Source organism: Amphiura filiformis, chromosome 14 (genome assembly GCF_039555335.1).
Source record: "Amphiura filiformis chromosome 14, Afil_fr2py, whole genome shotgun sequence".
Classification (NCBI taxonomy): Eukaryota; Metazoa; Echinodermata; class Ophiuroidea; order Amphilepidida; family Amphiuridae; genus Amphiura; species Amphiura filiformis.
In genome coordinates this window covers 63,209,612-63,232,308 of record NC_092641.1, presented here as the reverse complement: position 1 = coordinate 63,232,308, position 22,697 = coordinate 63,209,612, and the positions used below count along the sequence as shown (strand labels likewise).

At 38.3% G+C, this 22,697-nt stretch overlaps 1 protein-coding gene across 1 annotated transcript in view; it reads left to right on the top strand.

Moving 5' to 3' along the window:
* The first annotated feature begins 11,375 nt into the window (after positions 1-11,375).
* LOC140170424 (steroid hormone receptor ERR1-like) overlaps positions 11,376-22,697 on the top strand; it is a 63,744-nt gene continuing 52,422 nt past the window's right edge. Inside the window, exon 1 of the mRNA XM_072193795.1 lies at positions 11,376-11,689. The gene's annotated coding sequence lies outside the window, so the exon portion shown is untranslated. The remainder of the gene's footprint in view (positions 11,690-22,697) is intronic.

The following is a 22,697-nucleotide window of genomic DNA, read 5'->3' as shown; positions in this document are numbered from 1 at the left end:
AACCATTAAACCTTTATGTTTAATGTATAGCAAACCATAGAGCTGTACTATCTTCAGTAGATAGTAAACCCAATTCTTGCTGTAATAGAACCATTAAACCTTTATGTTCAATATATAGTAAACCATAGAGCTGTACTATCTTCAGTGGATAGTAAACCCAATTCTTGCTGCAGTAGAACCATTAAACCTTTATGTTTAATGTATAGCAAACCATAGAGCTGTACTATCTTCAGTAGAAAGTAAACCCAATTATTGCTGCAGTAGAACCATTCAACCATTATGTTCAATGTATAGCAAACCATAGAGCTGTACTATCTTCAGTAGATAGCAAACCCAATTCTTGCTGCAGTAGAACCATTAAACCTTTATGTTCAATGTATAGCAAACCATAGAGCTGTACTATCTTCAGTAGATAGTAAACCCAATTCTTGCTGCAGTAGAACCATTAAACCTTTATGTTTAATGTATAGCAAACCATAGAGCTGTACTATCTTCAGTAGATAGTAAACCCAATTCTTGCTGCAGTAGAACCATTAACCTTTATGTTCAATATATAGTAAACCATAGAGCTGTACTATCTTCAGTAGATAGTAAACCCAATTCTTGCTGCAGTAGAACCATTAACCTTTATGTTCAATATATAGTAAACCATAGAGCTGTACTATCTTCAGTAGATAGTAAACCCTGTTCTTGCTGCAGTAGAACCATTAAACCTTTATGTTCAATATATAGCAAACCATAGAGCTGTACTATCTTCAGTAGATAGTAAACCCAATTCTTGCTGCAGTAGAACCATTAACCTTTATGTTCAATATATAGCAAACCATAGAGCTGTACTATCTTCAGTAGATAGTAAACCCAATTCTTGCTGCAGTAGAACCATTAAACCTTTATGTTCAATGTATAGCAAACCATAGAGCTGTACTATCTTCAGTAGAAAGTAAACCCAATTCTTACTGCAGTAGAACCATTAAACCTTTATGTTCAATATATAGCAAACCATAGAGCTGTACTATCTTCAGTAGATAGTAAACCCAATTCTTGCTGCAGTAGAACCATTAAACCTTTATGTTCAATGTATAGCAAACCATAGAGCTGTACTATCTTCAGTAGAAAGTAAACCCAATTCTTGCTGTAATAGAACCATTAAACCTTTATGTTCAATGTATATAGCAAACCATAGAGCTGTACTATCTTCAGTAGATAGCAAACCCAATTCTTGCTGCAGTAGAACCATTAAACCTTTATGTTCAATGTATAGCAAACCATAGAGCTGTACTATCTTCAGTAGATAGTAATCCCAATTCTTGCTACAGTAGAACCATTAAACCTTTATGTTCAATGTATAGCAAACCATAGAGCTGTACTATCTTCAGTAGATAGTAAACCCAATTCTTGCTGCAGTAGAACCATTAAAACTTAATGTTCAATGTATAGCAAACCATAAAGCTGTACTATTTTCAGTAGATAGTAAACCAAATTATTGCTGCAGTACTAGTAGAACCATTAAACTTTATGTTCAATGTATAGCAAACCATAGAGCTGTACTATCTTCAGTAGATAGTAAACCAAATTATTGCTGCAGTACTAGTAGAACCATTAAACTTTATGTTCAATGTATAGCAAACCATAGAGCTGTACTATCTTCAGTAGATAGTAAACCCAATTCTTGCTGCAGTAGAACCATTAAACTATTATGTTCAATGTATAGCAAACCATAGAGCTGTACTATCTTCAGTAGATAGCAAACCCAATTCTTACTGCAGTAAAACCATTAAAACTTAATGTTCAATGTATAGCAAACCATAGAGCTGTACTATCTTCAGTAGATAGCAAACCCAATTCTTGCTGCAGTAGAACCGTTAAACCTCTATTTTCAATGTATAGCAAACCATAGAGCTGTACTACTATCTTCAGTAGATAGAAAACCCAATTCTTGCCGCAGTAGAACCATTAAACCTTTATGTTCAATGTATATAGCAAACCATAGAGCTGTACTATCTTCAGTAGAAAGTAAACCCAATTCTTACTGCAGTAGAACCATTAAACCTTTATGTTCAATGTATATAGCAAACCATAGAGCTTTACTATCTTCAGTAGATAGCAAACCCAATTCTTACTGCAGTAGAACCATTAAACCTTTATGTTCAGTGTATATAGCAAACCACAAAGCTGTACTATCTTCAGTAGATAGCAAACCCAATTCTTGCTGCAGTAGAACCATTAAACCTTTATATTCAATGTATAGCAAACCATAGAGCTGTACCATCTTCAGTAGATAGCAAACCCAATTCTTACTGCAGTAAAACCATTAAAACTTAATGTTCAATGTATAGCAAACCATAAAGCTGTACTATTTTCAGTAGATAGTAAACCAAATTATTGCTGCAGTACTAGTAGAACCATTAAACTTTATGTTCAATGTATAGCAAACCATAGAGCTGTACTATCTTCAGTAGATAGTAAACCCAATTCTTGCTGCAGTAGAACCATTAAACTATTATGTTCAATGTATAGCAAACCATAGAGCTGTACTATCTTCAGTAGATAGCAAACCCAATTCTTACTGCAGTAAAACCATTAAAACTTAATGTTCAATGTATAGCAAACCATAGAGCTGTACTATCTTCAGTAGATAGCAAACCCAATTCTTGCTGCAGTAGAACCGTTAAACCTCTATTTTCAATGTATAGCAAACCATAGAGCTGTACTACTATCTTCAGTAGATAGAAAACCCAATTCTTGCCGCAGTAGAACCATTAAACCTTTATGTTCAATGTATATAGCAAACCATAGAGCTGTACTATCTTCAGTAGAAAGTAAACCCAATTCTTACTGCAGTAGAACCATTAAACCTTTATGTTCAATGTATATAGCAAACCATAGAGCTGTACTATCTTCAGTAGATAGCAAACCCAATTCTTACTGCAGTAGAACCATTAAACCTTTATGTTCAGTGTATATAGCAAACCACAAAGCTGTACTATCTTCAGTAGATAGCAAACCCAATTCTTGCTGCAGTAGAACCATTAAACCTTTATATTCAATGTATAGCAAACCATAGAGCTGTACCATCTTCAGCAGATAGTAAACCCGATTCTTGCTACAGTATAACCATTAAACCTTTATGTTTAATGTATAGCAAACCATAGAGCTGTACTATCTTCAGTAGATAGCAAACCCAATTCTTACTGCAGTAGAACCATTAAACCTTTATGTTCAATGTATATAGCAAACCATAGAGCTGTACCATCTTCAGTAGATAGCAAACCCAATTCTTACTGCAGTAGAACCATTAAACCTTTATGTTCAGTGTATATAGCAAACCAAAGCTGTACTATCTTCAGTAGATAGCAAACCCAATTCTTGCTACAGTAGAACCATTAAACCTTTATGTTCAATGTATAACAAACCATAGAGCTGTACTACTATCTTCAGTAGATAGTAAAACCAATTCTTGCTGCAGTAGAACCATTAAACCTTTATATTCAATGTATAGCAAACCATAGAGCTGTACCATCTTCAGGTTTTTTTTCCTGCTTAGTTCGTTCTACATGAATGTATGAAAGAGGGCCGGGGGGGGGGGGGGGGGTTTGTATGTATGTAATTGTTTTTTATTAGACAAATTAAGAAACTTAGGCTAAGGTTAAGGGGGTGCTTGTTCAGGCCTTTTTGGCCTTCTGAGCATCTCCTCATTCAAATGTGTTGTTTTGCTGTTATTGTATTGTTGTATTTTGAATGAAATAAAGACTGATTGAATTGAATAGATAGTAAACCCAATTCTTGCTGCAGTAGAACCATTAAACCTTTATGTTCAATGTATAGCAAACCACAAAGCTGTACTATCTTCAGTAGATAGTAATCCCAATTCTTGCTACAGTAGAACCATTAAACCTTTATGTTCAATGTATAACAAACCATAGAGCTGTACTATCTTCAGTAGATAGTAAACCCAATTCTTGCTGCAGTAAAACCATTAAACCTTTATGTTCAATGTATAGCAAACCATAGAGCTGTACTATCTTCAGTAGATAGTAAACCCAATTCTTGCTGCAGTAGAACCATTAAAACTTTATAGATAATCAACCAAAATTCATTGCTATCTTCTTGAGATATCAAGAAAAGATTTGCCATCTTCAGTGGACAACTCAACAGCATATAGATAACGAACATATTGTAATAATCAGTTGATAGCAAAGCGCTATCTTCTGTATTATACCAAACCAATAACTCATATTAACGCATAACTCAATAACGCATATTGATCACGGATAGAATTTTCCTGAAATCATTGGGGTTTTTTTCAGTAAAAAGCAGACAGACACTTAAAGGAAGGTGACCTGATATATTTGGAAAATCAAATTCTTTTAAACTTTAGTCTACAGTGTTTTTATTAATGATAATTATCATGATCATGTAATAAATAGATATCAAATGAAAGATCCTATTTTTCTCATTAATATACTGAAGTTCCAAGTCGGTGTATTTCCGAAGATATCATCAAAAAACTGTTGAATTAGAACGTCTAATTTCAATATGTTAATGAGAAAAATATGATCTTTCACCTGATACCAAAATCTGCATTTTGATAGGGTAAAGTTGGGGATGAGGCTGTCAATCAGGTCACCCACCTTTAATTGTCATGGGCATATGGCCCTGTTGCAAAGTATAAGAAATATTTACAGTATCATTGCAAATATATATCATACAAAAACAAATTAGGCCTATAATAAAATTATATTAAAAAACAATCATGTAGGCCTAATGATCAATCACCCCCTGCTTGAATTGACCATGAGACATTGAATCAATGTTTGAGCGTGTGTGAACATCAACAGAGTAGGATTAGCTGCTCTAACATGAAGTTCTGAGACATAGTAGTTACTCTTAAAATGGGGAACAACAAGTAAAGTGAATTTGAGGAATTAGGCCTACCTCTTGTACTATAATCACGAGTAGAATTTAGTAACTGAATGTAGAACTAAGATAATCAGGAGCTTTTCACCAGTGAGACATTCAAGTTTGCATATATGTGACCCGGCAGCACAAACGAGCTGTAAATTCCCTAAATTGTATTCTGAGTTATGGTGTAAAATGTGTACGAAGGTCGTATTCATCGGTCACTTAAGCTGGCGCGACATCTGTCTTATTTGGATAGTCACAACACCAATCAATAATCCTATTATTGAAGTGGATAATAAGCTTCTACCTTAGATGGCTATAGAACTTTTAATAGCTCTGGTCTTTGTTTGCTTTTGCTAAATCCTTTTCAAGTGGTGGGTTATTTGTATAGGTATGCATAACCAACAATTAACAATTAGAGAACCTTCTTAAACCTCGTTGACTTGGGGATGATTTGAAATAACCGCCAATTATGACTGTTTGATATTTATTGCCAGCAATGTGGAAAAAGAGACACACATAGAAACGAAAAAAGCTATAATTTTGTTGAAGGAGCAAAGTTTAACTAACCATAACTCCGCTTCTGGATATCGTTTGAAGTCAAATGATATACCATTTTAAGTTTATGATGTTTATTTTTAAACACGAAATAAAACAAAATTGACTGGGGGAGGAATTTACGGCTCATTTGCCGTGTACGGTCACATATACAAGATTGTCAGACTAACCTTGCTTTTCATCATTATTTAGATGATATATTATATAGCAGCTACAACAGCTTAATAATATTTAATGAGGACAGTAATAAATATTATATAGGAAATACGAGATAAAATGGTGTCAACGTCTATGGGGCATTAGCCAGGCATTATATAATTACGTAGGCCTATACCTACAGCAGGGTGTAGCCTGGGTGTAGCAGCCGACTGATATACCACCCTCTTATAATAATGAACTAGGCCTATATACAAATGAACGGACGTGATGGCTGGAATAATAAAACTGGCTTTAAAAATAACTTGTAGTATCCACAAAATATGAAATAAATAGCATCAGGCCTATTAATATTAAATGCATCAGTAGGCCTTACACTTCACATGACGAGAGTTAAATCCTTGCTGCATTTACTAGGCCTATTAGCAAACAAAAGCACTTGCTATCTTCAGTAGATAGCAAACCAAATAGCCTAATTTCAAAGGATATCGCACCAGCTCAAGACATAAACTGTAGGCCTATGCATTTCAGTACGGGGGGGGCTTTGCCTGCCGGGGTAAAATCAAGGGCGGCAAAAAAAGAAGGGCGACCGAAGAAGAAGGGCGGTAAGAATTAGGCCTATTAAAGAAAAAGGGCGGAAGAATTATGAAAAATGTTTTAAAATTGTGAACAAAATAAATATCAAATTTTCTTTTGGTTTTAGCTGCTTCGACCAACAATACCTCGTCTAATTCTGTCGAAGATAGTATGGGCCTAGTGATGTAGCATACCCCCCTCAGACCATCCTGCGCTCTTTTATCCGGCGAGTTTTAATTTATCGTATTACAAAATGTTTTTAATTTTACAACTTAACATCATATTAAACAAGGTCTGATTTTCACCCAAATTTCAACAATTTTTGATGAAGTTGATCAAAATTCCTAAAAAAATCCTAGATATTAAAAAAAAAATCCGCGTTTCTCCCAAACTGAGCATTTTTGCCCAAAGTTGACCTCCTGATCCACAGCCTCACCCCCCCCACTTTTCCCAAAAAAAGTTGAGATTTTTACACCACTGGGTAGGCCTACCTCTGGCTACATACGGTTTATGTACCAAATATTTCTTGCAGATTAATTCGTTTAGCAAAAATATCGCCAAATTTGAATTTCGTTCTGGTGCACCAGAACGAAATTACAACACATTGTCTATGGAGTAGTGTAATACACATAATCATGCATAACTCGCAAACGCAAAATCGGAATCAACTAAAATTTTGGGAATAAGCTTTTTTCGTGGATATCTACTGAAAAATGTCATAAAAAGAGGATGCTAGGATCACGAAATACTCCTTTAAAATTCATGAAAGTCCCACTGTAGTCTATCAATTCTGCACATACAAGGCGTCCAAAATTCGACATCCGTATACTTTATGTATATTTTGACTTATCCTACTGGAGGTACAATAGTCGTTTGCGCAAGCTTTTGCACGGTCATTCAAAATCCATTCGCATAAAGAAGTCTGTGTAATGTTCTAGTGTAAAATAACGAGGTCATGGTGACTGCGAGAGACGTTTCACCCCAAAACACAATCGCCCCAAAAAAGATTCGCCCAACACAAATTATTACATACCATCCACTGTTTTGTCGTAGTGCGTGCATGCGACCAGTGCCAATCAATACGATCTTACTTTACTTTACTTTTGTCCTCCGCTTGTTCCTCTCAGAGTCGCGGGGAAATGATGGGACGTCTGTCTTAGGCTGCATGGGTAGCATCTGTCAGGTTGGTGTTGTGCCTTGTCAGGATTTTCTTGACCCCCTCAATCCATTTTTCTTCTTGGTCTTCCTACAGGCTTGGTACCGGACAGTTTGCTGTTGTTGGTCCGCAGGGCTGATTGATTTGCGGGCATGCGCATAAGATGACAAACCATTTGATGCGATGGCTTTCAATCTGGTCTAGCATAGGCTTGGTGCCAACCATGTCTCTGATGGCTTCATTCCTGATTTTGTCCCGTCTTGTCTTGTTTACAGCTTTGCGTAGGCATTTCATTTCAAAAGGTGGTGATCTTCCGTTCAGTCTTTTTGTTCATAGCCCATGTTTGTGCCTGGTAGCAGAGAGTCGGAGTATAGATTGCGTTGATGATCGTTCTTTCTGCATCCATTGGCACGGCTGGGTGCATGGAAAGTATTATAGGCCCAAGCATGAAAGTGATGTTGTTTGCTTTCTGGCATTTGGTTTCAATTTCTCGGTCTATCTTCGAGCTTCCCGTCTTCAGTAAAGATGCTGCCCAGGTACTTAAACTCCTTCGCTTGCTGGAGGGTTGTGTTGTCAATCTTGATGTCCAAGGAAGGGTCTTTTGGGATCGGCTGATTAGCATGGTTTCTGTCTTTGGGATGCTTATGCTCATGCCATACTTCTGGCAGGTTGCGTGCAGTCTGGTGCTGTGGTACGGTTTTGTAAGCTAAGGCTGTCATGATGGATGATATGAGACATTGATATCATCTGCAAACAGTGCAGTAGGTCATTGAGAGCTTCTTCATCTAGATTTGCTTCTTGGGTGATTCTGTCCATAAAAATGAGGAACAGAAGAGGCGAGAGGACGCATCCTTGTCGGACACCTGACTTCACAGGAAACCACTTGGTGAGTCCTGTCCGTGTCCTGACAGTACTGAGGCTGCCCTTCTATAGCATAGTCCAGAGTAGATCTCTGTTTACTCGATCAAACGCCTTTTCTTGGTCTATGAATAATAGTATACAGATCTTGGTTGTACTCAATACTCCTATCACACAGCTGTCTCAGAGCAAATATGGCATCAGTGCACCCTCTGTTCTTCTTGAACCCAAACTGCGCTTCACTCAGCTGATGTTCAACAACTGGTCTTATTCGTTTTCTAAGATCTTGCATAAATCTTCCCAGTATGGCTGAGTAGAGAGATTCCTCTATTTGCTACAATCTCGTTTACTCCCTTTTTTCTTCCAGATGGGGACAATTATTGCACGTTGCCAGTCATCGGGTACTGCTCGCTCCTCCCAAGCCCTGTTGAACACTCTTGTCAGCCATTTGACTCCTGTATTTCCACAAGCAAGTATGGCTTTTGTTGTTTTTGGGACTGGTTTTAATAGCATTTCTGACTTCCTCCTGGAGTATGAGTGGATCAACTTCCTCTTGGAACCGAGGATGGAAGGGCTGCTGCTGTTGTCTGTCACCATCACCGCTTGGGTTGAGCAAATCTTCGAAGTATTCTCCCCATCTGTTGGTGATTTATTTCGCAGCTGTCTGTGAGGGGGTTTCCATCCTTGTCGTTTATGATGGCGGTTGGGTCAAAAGGCTCGTCTCGCTTTTTGTAGGCTTTAACTGCTTTAAAGAACTCTCTGCTTGAGCTATTTGATTTTTCTGCCAGATCTGGTCTTTGGCTTCTTTGATAGTGTTCTTGTAGTTACGTCGGGCTTTCCTGTATTCGTTGTAGTCTGCTGCCAGGTTGCTTTTGGACCATTTCTTAAAGAGTCTTTTCTCCTCTTTGGTTGCTGCTTTGACCATGTCATTCCAGGATGTCCCACTCTTCTCCTGTCTTTCCTTCCTGATCTGATAGTTTTTGGAATAGCTGATCCATCTGTTGTTCGATGGCTGCCTTCACAGGTTCTTCTGATAATTTTCTGAGGTTTATTGTCTCAGGTTGCTGCCTTTTATTTGGCCGTGTTCTTCTCCTGACCCTTGTTTCCATCATCTGGTCTGTGATCAGTATCTATGCTTTTGAGTTATTCACTTTGCATCGGTCTGTCTTTTTAATGAGGATGAAGTCAAGCTGAGAAGCTTTGGTGAGGTCATTCCACTTGTACATGTGAATACTTGGCTACTCCTCTGTTGGAAGAATGTGTTTGTGACAAAGAGATCATGTTGGGCACAAAGTTCCAAGATGAGTTGTCCATTGTAATTCCGACTTGAGTTTGGTGCACTGTGGGGTCCTAGGTAATCTTCTCACGGTGATCGTTCACTTTCCACATGTCCATTCATGTCTTCCATTACCACTAGCATATATATCCTGATTCTTTGTTCTGTTTATAACATCAGATAACTCTTCAAAGAATGTATCCTTGACTTCATCTGAGTAGGAATCATTGCATGGGGCATACACTCCCAGCCAGAAATTGGCCCAACTCTCAGCTACTCTCCATAGCGTCCCGTGTTAAGAATCTTAACCGCAACCCAAAGTAAGTAGTCCACTTGACTTGGGAAGCTAACAAACAGAGGGAGTACGGTGACTGAAAATATCAGATGTGAAAATCTATCAATTGCACACAAATTAATACAAATCAGCGTGTTATGCTTATATGTAATAGCCAGAGTATGCAAGATGGGCAAGTGGACTACGAAGAAGTCTACCCCCTCTCGGCCCGCCAAAAAATCTTTGCCCATGTTTGAACATGCCAAATTTTTGGGATCCCAATTTGCAAACCTTAATTGGTCACGTCTGGATGTATGTTGCGAGCGTAGCGAGCAGGAAAATTTGCATATTTGAGTGATTCCGTACTGTTTTCCTAAGCCTTTTTAGAGCGTTTTATTAAAAAGGCTCCGCATGAATGTGCCAAAAATCTCTTGCCCCCCTCTCGGCTTGCCAAACTGAATGCCCGTGGGGGGGGCACTTCAATTTGAAATGGATATAGGTGTAGGGCTGGCACTTTCGCACTAAGGGGCATTCGGTGAGAGCAAAATGTAAAAAATACGGGGTCATTGGGTGAGAGCATGATTTTTGGCATTCGGTGAGAGCAAAATGTAAAAAATATGGGGTCATTGGGTGAGAGCATGACCTTTTTTTGAAATGGAATCTTTGGATGAGAACCGAAACAGCGCCACAAAAACCGTGAAAATCGAATTTTTAGTTCTAAATAGCGTCAAATTTCTTTGTTTTTTCAAAATAAGTAACAAAATCAGTGATAAATGAAAGTTGCTGTTCAAATTGAACTTGTGAGGGTCTTTGGGTGACAGATCAAATAGAAAAATAGGGGTCTTCGGGTGACAGAGCCGGGACAGAGCATGTGTTTGTAAAAAAATATGGGGTCTTTGGGTGACAGCGATGCTGAAAAAGGGGTCTTAACAGCCCTACATACGCGTCACCTCCAAAGTTGAAGTGCCCCCGGGACTGAATGCTTGCCTCCCCTTTCGGCTCGCCAAAAATTTCTTGCCCCCCCCCAATTCTACCCTCCCCAGCACTCATAATTATTGCACAGCCCCTTAGGGGTGGTGCAATAATTATGTACCCCGGGGTGGTGAATTAGGGGGGCAAAGATTTTTGGCAGGCCAAAGGGGGGCAAGCATTTTTGGCAGGTCGGAATCAAAAGGGGGTCAAGCGATTTTGGCAGGTCGAAAGTGGGGGCAAGCAATTTTGGCACAGATATTTTGGGTACCAATATATTTACGCCCTAAAAAGGCGTAGGAAAATGTTTGGAACACGTTCAAATATGCAAAATTTCCTGCTCGCTGCGCTCGCATTATATGATAAGACAATTTAAGGTTTTAAATTCGGGTTCCCCAAAATCTTGCATGTGTAAGGGGGGGCAAAGATTTTTGGCACGTCAAAAGGGGGGCAAGCGATTTTTGGCAGACCATTTTGAGAATTCACCACCCGGGGTACACATAATCATTGCACCCCCTTATTGGGGCGAACTGGTTCTGGTTATTGATTTCAGTGTAAGTAGGCCTATGTGTATTGGGCGAACTGGTCGTGGTATGTACGTACCGGTATGGGGCGAAACGTTCTGTTTCCGTACCAGCAAGTACCGGCGAGCGAGAGAGTTAAGCTTACCGTACTTTGTTTTTATCAGGAATAAATTTACATTGAATTGTCATTCATTATTTACCAGTAAAATAAAATCATGGAGAATTTCTCGCCGGGCTCGTCTCCAGCAGAGCCAATGCAACAAGGCAGTGAATCGGGGGTGGGGATTCTAGATCAAGGAACGCTAGATATAAACGTAATAGAACATGTAGAAATGGAAGGCGAAGTCGACGACGAAGAAGAGATTATTTTTTTGCCGAGTTTGTACAGATAGAGCCACTGGAAACCATTATAATGTATACACGTGTGAGGGATGTAAAGGGTAAGCTGGATTTAAACGTAAACAGATTGCACAGATGATGGAAATTATTTTAAGCTTACATGCATGTATAAAAATATGCAGGATTTAAAATTATTTATATTAGGCCTAAGCCTCCATTCTCTTGGTCGGGCTGATGTCACAATAGCCCGAAACATCATGGCCCTGTTCCTTCCTCACTAGGTCTAGGGCCATGAATGCCCTACGTACGTAAAAACGGGGCACCGAGAAAACACGTTGCGGTGATGACGTCACACTGACAGCATCTATTTATAGGAAGAGTTCAAAACACGGCGACGATAACAGTCACAAGTCTGGTCTTTTACATCCTCAAATGTGCTCAAAATTTACGAACATGCACCAAATATGTTTTGTTTAAGTCTCATCTTCACGTGAGGAATGGTAGGAAGTGGTATTTATGAGAAAAAGTGGTATTTTATGTGTACCCTGGACCAGATATGCTCAGGAGTCTCAGACCTTCGTACGGAGAAGGACAGTGGAAATCGTAGTGACGGAGGTGTGAGTACCTCGGGCTAATGTCACAAGGGAAATATAGCCTTGTAAAAGCAGTGTACGCATGTGCAACGCATGTGCAGTTCCCCTTTCTTGAGCTGGTTGCTATGCACGCGCTTGTGCAAAGGGGACGAAGGGGACAATGCTCCCGGATGTCCGACCGAGTGAATACTTTCCTGCCGCTTGCCGCAGCGGCAAGCGGCAGGGCGTTTCAACCAATGACAAGCCTTGATTGTGTCCGTTTGTCTGCAATACGTGTGCGCCACGCCACTCAGCGGCAAGCGGCAGGGTAGTATGAAACCAGCATATTAGGCCAAGCCTCCATATAGTATTAGTATGAATTTAATAGCCATGGATACACGCTATGTAACGGCGCGTGTGATTGGCGAGACCCGGCATAAACAGCGTTTATGCTCGTTATCACTGATGTGCGATCGCCGGGTAGGAAAAATGAAGGAAAATCTAGCCTCGCTTGCCAGTACTATATCGCCGTACCTATGTATATTAAGGACTGGCTTACGCCATATTGGATGTAAATAAAAAATACACACTTAACGATTTGCGCCGGTTAGAAACTTGAAAAAAAATCTTTAAAATTTCATCAATGTATATAAAAGTGGTACCAAATACTACCAACCTTATTGTGCTTGCTAATTTAAGACTCGGTTGAAACAAAATTAAGGATCGAATGCATTTTAGTATCCAAAAAGGAAGTTCTGCCAAAATCGGCACCCTTGGCCTTACGAAGGGTTCAGAATTCGAATCGGGAACGAAAATATCCGATCTTTGTGATCAAAAACACAAAATTACAACTTTAAAATATACTATTGGCAAAAGACATTATTGGTCGCATGTCATAAGTTGGGTACAATTTCCATTACATGGTCAAAAATGGCAAAAAAAGTATTTTTTGATATGTTGTATATTGACAACCTCTAATAATTAACATCCTTTTTAACCTTAACACATGCTTAATTTTCGAGATAATGCTTAATTACTAATTAGTTAATACACAGGCGTCTATGTAAATCTCAATTTTTAAATGCGTTTTTCTCAAATCGGACCTCAATTACAAAAATGACTGTAAAATTTGTATTTTATGCAAGAATGTCATCAGATTTGGAGGATATGTTCTCAATACATTAATGCTTCAAATGAACTATTTAAAATAATTGTACGTATGTTAATTACATTGTGAAGGTCAATGACCTTTTTACGAGTAATTAGCGAGACGGTTATTCTATTATTGAGGAAATGAATATCAAGAAGAGAAATGTACATTAGCATGTTGCTAAAAATACTGAATTTCAACTAGGATTTCATCAAAAATGGAAACAAAAATGGATTATAACCCTTTAAGGTGGTACTACACCTCTTGATAAATTTATGACTATTTTTGCATTTTTCTCAAAAAATAATAACACACAGGTAACAAAAGTTATGTATATTATAGGGTTGAGGAATCCAGTTACTACACTTGAATTTCAGTGACACAAGACAAGCGGTATGTTATTTATGATAAGAAAAGAGGTACCGCTAGAATGTACCTCATTTCCTAACATATATAATGAACCCCTTGTCTTGAATCACTGAAATTTCAGTGAAGTAATTGGATTCCTTACCCCTATAATATACATAACTTTTGTTACCAGTGTGTAGTTACTCTTTGAGAAAAATGCAAAATTAGTCAAAAAATTTATCAGGGGGTGTAGTACCACAAAGTAGTCAGTAATTGTTTTAGTTGTACGAATTCAACATTCAAAGCTGTCAATACATCATACCCTCACTAGATTTGAAAAAGTAACCAGTAGTTTTGACATGCTGACTTGTGAATTTTCATAGGCCCTATTGTACACTACCGCATCCGCCTGCTCCACATCCGCCTGCTCCTCCACCCCTGGCATATTTCATTTCAACTGATGTGATTTTTTTACTGAATAATGTATAATTATATGCTTCGGTATACTGAAAGAGTATAAAATTAGGCTTAAAATGAGGGTGTCAACCACTGCTGTAGGATATGGGGTTACGGAAAGCCAATCAAATTTGTAACGCAATTTTCAGAAAAGTGTAATCCCTCCACCCTTTTTGCATACCCAACTTATGACATGCGACCTATTACATGTACCAAACAATATATAGAATAGAAAATTTGACATCATTTTCTCAAAATATTGAAGAAATTTGCTCACTAGACATACTATTGGCAAAAGACATTATTACCAAACAATATTAGAATAGAAAATTTGACATCATTTTCTCTAAATATTGAAGAAATTTGCTCACTAGACATCGAAAAAGTACGCAATCCAATTCGCGTTCAAACGCGTGGGAAACTGAAAGTGCATAATCCCCACTAGGAAAATCATGATTTTTAATAGTGTTACTTGTAATTTCTTGTTATTATTTTGATGAAATAAGAATCACAAAATGTTCTGGTAGGCCTAGGCCTGTGTTATTTACAGGGGTGTCTATTCTTCCGTTAATCGCCCCCAAAGGGGAGGGAATAATTTTACCCCTTGCCTTGCTTTGGGGAAGAATTTTGCATAAAAAAAAAAAAAAAAAAGAGAAGGGAAAAACAGAAGAAAATCAACAGGATTCAAGGAAGATTAAAAATAAAATTCACTAATTTGGGGGAAAATGTATAACTGGAACATGTTTTATGATGTTTTATGGTTATTTTCGGAATGAAATAGATGGTCACTGGCTGGCATGGCTGTAACTGCTCCTGTGCTCCACAGGGTACATCAAGTGTCATTTAGGGCAGAATTATAATGGGTACGGTAGGCCTACATAGCATTTAGCTTTACATGTTGTGATCCCTTGGCTTTTACCCATTCCCATCAAAAATAATTATTTTGACTTTGAGGGAAACCATGGACTTTAGCATAAAACATATTGTGAAAGTATCAAAGGGGTTTCTTATGAAATGGCACTTTACTAGTCAATAGCATTAAGTATTTCTTCAACCCAAGGCACTGAAATCATGCTTTTAGAAAACATTTGCTCAAAATCATCCATAATGGCTGAAGTGGCACAAAATCAAAAGTCCAGGTGAACTTTTTTCCACAACAATATACACTACACATAAGAAAAAATACTAATGTACTACAAGGGATTTTCAACATAGGAATCCAAACAATCAAGTACTAACATGCACAGCTTTGTCCTGATATCACTTCTGGGGTTTAAACAAAATGTATAACCTCTATTGTGATTGGCAGCAGCATAAGGTATCTCTTTGATAATAATAATAATAATTTTATTTGAACAACGCTTGTGAAACAGCGGCACTCGTCTACATGACGGTGCGTTCATGTACAATTTTACAAAGGTATTACAAAATATAGAAAAACATAAAGATGTAAAAGGAACAAGAGAAAATTAAACAACTAAAACAGTATTTAAAACAGTGAAAGCCCAAAATCGAACTCTAGACACCCGGCCGGGCGGGATGCTGCGGATGCCCAGGCGCAACAGCGCTACGTTAAAGTCACTGGGTTGAGTGAGGCGATATCGATAGTGAACGATTTACGATCGAGTAGGTATCGCAGCGGTGTCCGACAGATCGAGTGGGACTGTACACAGAAAACAAACTATATTATACGTGAAATTACAGAATGAAGAGCCGAGTATTAAACATGTAAAGGATAAAATAAGAGATCGTCGACTTACTTTATACAATTATTACGTATGGCCCAGGCTCTTTTTAAAAATGATTTACATGCTGAGTCAAAAATACTTAACAAACAGTCAACATCAATATTATAAACATCAAGAAAATAATCACTGGAGATACCTAACATAAAACATGTCTTGACATTTAAATCACTTGATATAAAAAGCTGCCAGATAAAATCTAAGTTGTTTACATTTAGATTATATTCAAGAGTGTGGTATTCAGCGGCTCTGACATTTTGTAGTGCGTGACAAACAAACATAAAGTGCCTTAGATCTTCAACCCCATTCTTACATAATGGACAAATACGGGTTGCACCATCGTTCCAATGATGGGTTCTACCATTGAGTGGTAAGGTGTTCGAGCGTGCTTTTTATTTAAGAGATGCAGCATAGAAATCTAAGTTACTTAACAGATACCCTTCAAGACGAGGCATGTTTTTGATCAAGTTATAATCTAACAAAGAAGATTTAGACATAGCGTTCTTCTCCCATTTTCGATGTGAGTTATCAATAAGAATATTAATACATTTGTTAACCCAGTTATTACACAGTGACATATCAGTAAACATGTGATCCATACCACATTCAATAAATACATTTTGTAGATGTGACATCCTCCGAAGGTGTTTGGCTTTGTTTGAAATATACATTACATTTGTGACATTATAAAGCAATTTAGGCCAGCGATGTAAAGACATGCATCTTAGTCTATTAAAATATTTTATACGTAATTTATCTTGAAGAACAGTGATAATGCCCAGCCATTCATCAAGTGGCTAATAACTGACCTTGATAGGCTTGAATGAATACTGTCATCTGCTACATGTACATCACACTCTAGGGCCTGGTCACTCCATATGCTACAGGGAGCACAGTACTTTAACAATGGAGTAAAAGACTCATTATTGATTAGGCGCAGTATTTTAAAAGTACAGCTCCAATGCGTGTATAGCAGCAAGTCAGTGCAGATGGTATAAATATAAGAAAATGTTTAGGGTTGAGATCAGGTGAAAAATACATCAAATGAGCACGAAACTTCACATTTATGTTCAGAAAGGTGTCTATTTAACATGATTCGAAAGGTGTATGGAAATTCCAAAGGGAAGCTGGTGATTTAATTTTTAACTCGAGATCTACTTTTTTTAAACCTTTTTACAGAGGGTATGATAGAGGTAATAACGACAACTCTGCCAAATTACAGCTCAGTAGGTCAAGGTGTTCACCTGATCTTATTCATTTGAATATTTTGTGCCATTCTGAGCAGTGCTGCATTTGGCCACTGGCAATTAAGCGCACTCTGGCGATGGACCAATTTTGACTCACACTTACAGAAAAACCAAATAAGTTATGTTGCTGTAATTTGCAGGATAGTTACAAAACATAATTGGCATTAACATCTCCAATTTTTACAGAAAATAATGAAAAATAAAAGAATGAGCTCAATTTCTAAATGTCTGTGCAAGCAGTGCACAGTTGAGCTCCCTGCATGTCTATGGGAGTGTTCTAATCAAGTTGATGGTTCATTGGTCATCCCTACTAATATCCTTTTTTTTTGCTCTTCACTTTTTCAAACCATGCAAAAAAAATTGGGGTCAACAAATCACAACTTCCGTCGGCAAAAAATATTTCCGTCGGTACATGTACAAGTTGTGCCCCCTCGGTTCCAAAATCCTGGCTATGCCACTGGCATAAAACAGGGTAAAGTTGGGTCAGTAATTCTTCCCTGCATGGGCAATAGTGACTTAAGTGGTCATACTATAGGTACCGGTATGGATAATGCAGTAAATGCACACAAAGATTAAGGTAGTTCCAGTAACTCGTCATACCTAGAGTTACAGTGCACTCTATTGATATCTATTCCACAAATAAGAAACATCACAATATGTGGGCTCATTTTGGGCTCTAAGTGTACATGTAGCTGAGGAACTCTCTCCAGGACAGATTGGGCATGCACTAATAATTTTAATCCCATTGTACCAGGGTTTGGGCATGCGTGGATGATTTTAATCCCACTGTACTACATGTAGTCTACTCACAAAGTTGTGGTAATTGATCAACATTGATCTCATCTTTTGGGTGGGTTCAAAATTCCCTGAGTTGGCAAAACCTGCAATCTTCATCATGGAGTAATTTACTTAGTGCAAAAGTGGTCAAAATATTGCTCTGCAAAATGTCTTGATTTTCATGATTTGGATTTATCATATTGAGCAGCATTCTACTTGTGATGTTTACTGTGTAGAGAGGGTCTACAGCATCTCTGAGGTAAAACTGACAAATACAAGGTATGTATTTCTTGATGCTTGAAGTTTGGATTTCTTTTAACGTACAGTGCATCCCTATGTACTGCTGCAAGACTTCAGGTCCCTATCTGAAGTCTTGCTGGCAGGACTAAGATTAAGGGAGCTCTGCTTTGCATACCTACCTACCTACCAGTCAGCTTCATGCATTTCTGCACATGCTGCCTGGCTCAAGAGATGCTTCCAAGTCCTACGGTCCAGAGCTGCAACCTCAGCCTCCTTTACAGTCCACCCTAGGTCCAGCCTTGAGATGTCTCTGTGGATGACGCCTCTCCATGATGTCTTAGGACGACCAGGTTTGCGCTTCCCATGGGTTGGCTTCCAAAGATAGAGCCTCTTGGGGATGCGGTCTTCGTCCATTCGTTGCAGATGGCCAAACCACTGTAGGCGGCGCTTTCTGATAACTGATGTGAGTTGGGGCGGTTTGGTCTTGGATCGAATACGGCTGTTTGATATATATGCTGTGACCATATCATTTGAAGGATTTTGCGTTGGCAGCGCATGTCAAAGGCATCAAGTCTAGCCTCGTCCCTCTCTTTGAGTGTCCAGCACTCAGCGGCATAAAGGAGTGTGGAGAGTACATAAGCATTGTAGAACTTCAGCTTGGTCTCCAGGTTGATGTTACGATCCTTCCACACCTTGCCAATTCTGTTGTTCAGTTCTTTGACATTAGACCCGTCAGCACTGCAGTAGGCATCAAGGTACTTGAAATGGTCAACTACTTTGATGAGACCTTCATTGCCTAGGTGGACAGCTGGTTTTGTAACATTGGATCGGCTGATGGACATGATCTCTGTCTTCTTATAGCTCATCTGGAGTCCTAGTTTACCGGCAGTAACGCGGATGGCTTCGGTCGTCTCTGCCATCTTGACACCAGTCTCTTCAAGGAGAGCTATATCATCAGCATAATCCAGATCAGCTAACTTTTCTTCTGGATATCTTGAACTCCTCCTTGGCAATAGGATTAATCCTCTGTTGTTTTCATCAACAGCCCTTTTCATGATGAAGTCAATGGCTAAGCCAAAGAGTAATGGAGACCAGATGTCACCCTGTCTGACTCGGTGATGATCTTGAACCAGCTAGAAAGGGTCCTTCTGCTTTCACTGCACATGTTGTGTCCCGATATGAACTCCTTATGATGTTAATTATCTTGGGAGGTATTCCATAGATGCGGAGGATTTCCCAAAGGGAGGGTCTGTGCACTGAGTCAAATAAATGAGGCAGGGTAGCTGTTGATCCAAACACTTCTCAATGATCTGGTTTAGGCTGAAAATTTGGTCTTGACAAGAATGACCCTTTCTGAAGCCTGCTTGGTTGTCTCTCATTTTCTTACAAAATCCATTTTCTTTTCAATTTAGACATCTGCCTATCTAGGGAAGCATTTGGGATTCTAAGGAAGTCGGAACCATCAATTAGTTGACAGCTCTATTGTCCAAGTTTATCTTCCCTTTTAAACCTTCCAGATCCAAATCGGTATGCAGACTTTTTATTGTACGTACAATATTGTATGTAACATATATACGATATTTAATCTATTGCCATTCTATTTCCAGTAATGTTTAAGTTCTAACGAATGTTTGATGACGAAAAATCGATAATATATTTCTGCTAGATATTGTATGTAACATATTATCGATTTTTCGTCATCAAACATTCGTTAGAACTAAAAACATTACTGGAAATAGAATGGCAATAGATTAAATAACGTATATATGTTACATACAATATTGTACGTACAATACTCGGAGTCTGTGGAGCGCTTAATGCTCTACACAACAGGCGAGTATCAATAAGTGACCACAATACAGTCATGTGTAAGGGTAGGGCAGTCATGTGTAAAGTGGTGCCATTGTTCTCATGTATCCCAAATGTGTGCGTGTGTCGGTCTGAAGTCTACAAGGGAGGCTTTAGCTCTTGATGCAATCATCTTTACCACCCACCTGACTTTAGGCACTTCATTTAAATAAATTGAATGCTAAATTGCTGATCGATTACACATCAGAATGTATTAAAGCTGCCATGTCCATATCTATATTACTCTATAATAGTAATCGCTATACGTATGCATGTTGTTACGAGTCGTACTTGACTCAAGGCCAAAATCACCTTTTACCCGAACTCACACGAATGCACAACACAAATACACTGTTCGTTTAAGCTAACAAAATCTAAGTCTTTAATTGAAAGCAAGTTTCGTTTGGTACAATATAATGACTACAAATGCACATATACATTAATCAAATATAATCACTCTTTATCTATTTTGTACTTAGCCAGCATTCTTCTTCTTGGTGATCATAAAGTTCTTGTAATGTTCTGGACGACTGATGTAATATATCCCTATTCACTTGTCCTGCGACAATCAGCGAAGTCCTTTGCACACTTGCATTGATAACTCCTTGCGTATAAAATCCTTACACGAAAATGGTGTTCTCCAAACACGTTTACAACTCCTTGCGCAATTCTCCTATACTAAACTCCTTGCGCCGTCCTCCTATGCTAAACTCCTTGCTCCGTTCTCCTATGCTAAACTCCTTGCGCAGTTCTCCAAATTTAACTCCTTGCGCTGCTTTCTCCAAACTTGGTGCTATTTCCACCTTTCACACAATATCTTCAGGAAGCAGGACTGCGATGCAGTTGTCCCCACTTATTCTGACAGTTGCGTTGAATCAAAATACCAGACTTCAGCAAGTCGACAGAAGAATATATTTCCTTTCTTGGAAGAATAACGTTCTTTGACGTATTCTAGATCTTCTCCGACAACACTGGTAAATAGTAGTACTTTGACTACATAAAATATTTCTGGTTTGTAATTTCCTTACTCTCAAGGAATTGGACTGTAAGCATAGCCCAGATCAACACTATCAACTGTGAATCATTGTTTACATTTTCTTATTATATACCAAGCTTGGGAAAACCCCCATTCTATTCTGGGCCATTTACTGCCTTCAGATTATGCTCAATCTGGGGAATTCCAAAGTCTTAATTATAACATAAACCTTTCACATGACATCACTTCCTGAGGGGAAATCCCATTACATCACTTCCTGAGGGGAATCCCATATATGATGTCATCTCTTTACAATCTGAAGGGGGGTTTCCCAATCTTCCCAATTAGATATGATTCAACTTGTTTTGCTCAATTTGAGAGGGAATTCCCAAAATGTCATCACTCATGTAACTTTGTAAACAAAGATAAATCATCAAATTAAATTACTCAGGGCACATCACACCTCCCCTTAAAAGAAGAAAGTTTGAATGTAATGAAAACTTTCTTAATTGTTTTCTTCTTTTACATCAACTTCAACTTAATGTTAACATTGAGTGCTTAACTCAACATACACAGTGACTACTTGTCACACAAGTTCCTTTTTAAAAGGAATTTTTGTTTGTCAGTTTTTGTGCAATTCTGGACAAGGCATCAGCCATTACATTGTCTTTTCCCTTAATATGTTTGATGTCCAGATTGTACTCTTGCAAGGTCAAACTCCACCTCACCAGTCTTTGATTTTTGTTCTTCATCCTGTTGATGAAGGTGAGGGATTGTGATCTGTGAAAACAAGCACAGGGTATACTGTGGTACCCAAATACACATCAAAATGTAGCAATGCTAATAGCAATGCTAGACACTCCTTCTCAATTGTGGAGTAATTTCTCTGGTGCTTGTTGAATTTCCTTGAAAAGTAACAAATGGGGTGATCTATTTGATCTTCACCCTCTTGCATCACAACACCTCCACAGCCTATGTCACTGGCATCAACAGTCAACTTGAACTGCTTCTGAAAATCAGGAGTAGAAGGGGAAGGGGCATCCGGGCACAATTCTGTCATTTTCCGTGTAAATCGACCCCAACCACCAAATTACACATAAAATCACAGAAATGCTGTGTAACCTTAGTACCAATTTTTTCAGGGCAAAATGCAGGGGAAAGTGTAACAAAAAAAATTACACAGAACAAACAACAACACAGAATTACACAGTAAAAAATTCCTTACAACCTAAAAAAAAAAAAAATGCAGGGAATTTTTTCCCCTGCATCTCAAAATTCAAAAATCCTCAAAAAAAATTAAAATAATTTTTCCAAAAATTATTTTAATTTTTTCCCGATTAATAAAAAATAATTTTTGGTTTAAGAAAATCCCAATTAATAAAAACAAAATGGATCAATTACAAACACTAGCTAAAATTACAAAACTCATGGATGAAAAGGTACAAATCGGTTCACCGGAGTCACTTAGCTCGGGGTTATACTACGTTGTTAAGAATGATAATGATGAAACAGTTTACATCTCATCAAACGATTATAAAAACATGGATAAAGTCTGTAAAGAATTGGGAGCTACTTATTTTGACCTTGGGATGATAGGTGCTGCGATAATCGGTAATGAAAACATTGTCAGACTCTGTAAAGAATCCGGTGCTCTTGAATTTAACGAAACGATGAAGTGTGCTGCATTACGTGGGCACAAAAACATCGTCAAGCTCTGTATAGAGTTCGGTGCCACCGATCTTTACAGCGC